This window comes from Aplysia californica, unplaced genomic scaffold (assembly GCF_000002075.1).
Source record: "Aplysia californica isolate F4 #8 unplaced genomic scaffold, AplCal3.0 scaffold00272, whole genome shotgun sequence".
NCBI classification, from domain to species: Eukaryota; Metazoa; Mollusca; class Gastropoda; order Aplysiida; family Aplysiidae; genus Aplysia; species Aplysia californica.
In genome coordinates, this window is record NW_004797542.1 from 925,981 (window position 1) to 928,944 (window position 2,964).

Genomic DNA, 2,964 nt, shown 5'->3' on the forward strand with positions numbered 1-2,964 from the left:
CACTTTGGTAGAGTGAAATTAAAGACAACAGCGGATGGACGAAGGATGCACTGAGTAGAGACCAAGAACAGGGAAAAGATCAAGCGGAAGACCAGACAGATGGTGGCAAGATGACATCAGAGGGCAGACGGGTACAACCTGAACACGAAAAACAGCTAATAAAACAAGAGTAGGGGTCGTTGTTGGAAGGCTATAATATCCTGCAGTGGACGGACAACGCCAGAAAAGAAAGAGAGACATTCAAAGACTGAACTCACAAGCAGACATCGGCACAGCATGACCAGGCTCGGGCATGACGTGAGAAGGGGAGATAACAGTCTCAGTGACTATAGCGGTGACTGATGGTTGTTTGCAGGCAAATTAACTCCCCTTACATCTCGGTACACTCACAGTAGTCACAGTCGTCTTCCCTTTGGTGGAAGTCTGTAGGGGAGATAACGCAAGAGGTCAGCAGGTACATTGGTGTCCTCGGGGTCCGGTATACTGGTGCTGTACAACCGTTGTTTGAACAGCGAATGTCCATCTGATGGTGTATGCTGGCTTTGGGAAAGTTTGATCATTGACCTTATTCACAGCTATCCTCAAGACTAAAAAATGTCTTTTGAAAAATAATCGAGTCTGGTAGCGAAGCAATAGTTATTGCCAACAGTTTTACTGGGCGGTCTAGTATGGTCAGCCTTTTCTGCTTCTCTTCAGTGCTTCTATAGTTTCGATATAGTCCTGGCGAATTGATGATGACTGGATGAAGGATGTAGCTAGAGGATCCTATCTGTTTTACCCCTCTGTTGTTTGTGTCTGTCTTGCTGTTTTCGTTCTCCATATCATTAACGGTAATAATTATAATTGTTACTGTTATTATGTTGATGTGCTTCTCTGTACTCCAACTCGGAATTTTTGAGGGAATGTCCCAAGGAATGGGGTACACCTGCTCAGATCATTGTGGGATGTTTTAACATACATTACAGAATTTTGGCCTTTTCTTATTTTCTGTATATTTATATTAATGTGATTTGCAGGTCACATTTTAGTCAGTAATACATGTGCTAACAACAAAGGAAGCGACTTTGACAACTTTTGGCCCGGCCCATAAATTGCGTAGATCTACCCTTTTCTTTTGTTCCAGACGCAGTTGAAGAAAACACTGACCAGCTGTAACATATTATTAGGTGTCGCGGAGTAGGAATACCAAGACCTTGACAGCGGAAAATCTCTTTTTGACGCATAGAGCACCTTTCGTATTTGCAGATTATACGAGTTTCCAAAATGTCTTTCACAGGCATGTTAGTGAATTTTTATATACAAATACAAGACTTAAAAAACTATACCAAAGTTTCGTATTTCCATATTATTCCATAAATAAAAGTCAATGCACTTACAATAGACCAGTATCTGGACAAATTGCGACAAATTTCATTTCGAAGTTTGGATAAATCTAGTAGCCTACCATAATATGCCGTAAAGCCCTCTACTATATAAAAAAGAATAAGATATATAGAAAGTAACGAAATTAACAACGCTGCTTCAAAAAAAAAAAACACACCAAAAAAAAAAAAAACCACACACACTAAAAAACACCAAAAGAGGTAGCCCCTTTTTTCTTGTCATGTTCTTTTTTGAACAGCGACATTTCCTTTTTGCGCCAATCAAGTTCTTTCCTCGAGTCACGTGATTTCGCTGGAGGCCAAGGAAAGTTTATGGACTGTTCCTTCCCTTCCTTCAAACACTTATTTTCAGTTCAAGTGGACAAATCAACTTTAAATGGTAACCTAACCAATATCTCTATTAAGTATTCACCTATCTAAACCCCTCAAGTTAAGTTTTAGTTTTAGTAAGAGTTTTATAGCACTTACCAAAAAAAATAGTTCTAGCGGGGAAGAACCTAACTAGAAAACCCCACCAGAGCCCCCGCCAACCACCCGCCAAAGTTCTTTAAAAAATGTCCATCACCATCATGCCTTGTAAAAGATGTCTTCAGTGTGTGCATTTTAGGCAGTACATTTAATTCTTAAATATCTTGGTAGTTCTTTTTCTGAAAACGGGTCCATAGACAGAGAAATAAATAGAAATGCAAACTCACAAAGCCAACGCTGTCACCTCCCTGCTCGCACCCCTCCTATCTCTTCCAAACATCTCCATAGACACAAAGAGACAGCTTATTACCTCAATATTTATACCAACATTATGCTACCAGTGCCAAACCTGGACAGTAAGTAAAACCCATAAAATCAAAATCACAGTATGCGACATGAAATGTCTCCGAATAACCCTCAATATCACAGGACAAGACAGGCACAGAAATGAAGAAGTAAGAGAAGCTATCGTGAGCTTACAACACCAAGCACTCAGGCTATAAAGGAAGAAGGCCACGCAAAAGGTGGATCGAGGGTGTCAAGGAAACCCTGAAAAAACATAATATCACAACTGAAAGAGCTACGGAGCTGGCTTACCATAGAAAACTGCATCTCTCATCGACGCTTAACGGCAACAGAGGATGGAAGAGTAAAAAAAAAGTAATGCATTTAATTCTTTTTGGACGTTTGTGATGTAAAAGCTGCGATAGTCAAGACATGCTAACAATCTATTCGTAAATAGAAATACGTTGCAAAAATTGAAAGATGTCAAAATTTAGATAAAATGAAAAGAAGTATGTTTGAGTAAATATTCAAAGTCACGATGTAGATCTAGAATTGTTTTGATGTTTTGTATGGTTCGTCGTTTTGGTGAGTCCGCTAAATCACCCCAGGCCCTCCTAAGGCGCAGAACGGGGGTTCTTCAGCTCTGCTGTTGTTTCGTCATCCGATGACCGTCTTATCCTTTCCCACGTTCCAACACCCTTGCAACGTCGTCTGCGGTGTACCGGTTAGACGCTTCGCTCTTGCACGCTGGACACCCGAGTTCGGTTCCCGAGTGGGGAGATAGCACATTTTTTTTTTCAAATATCTCTTCCTTATCTGCTTTTTTTTT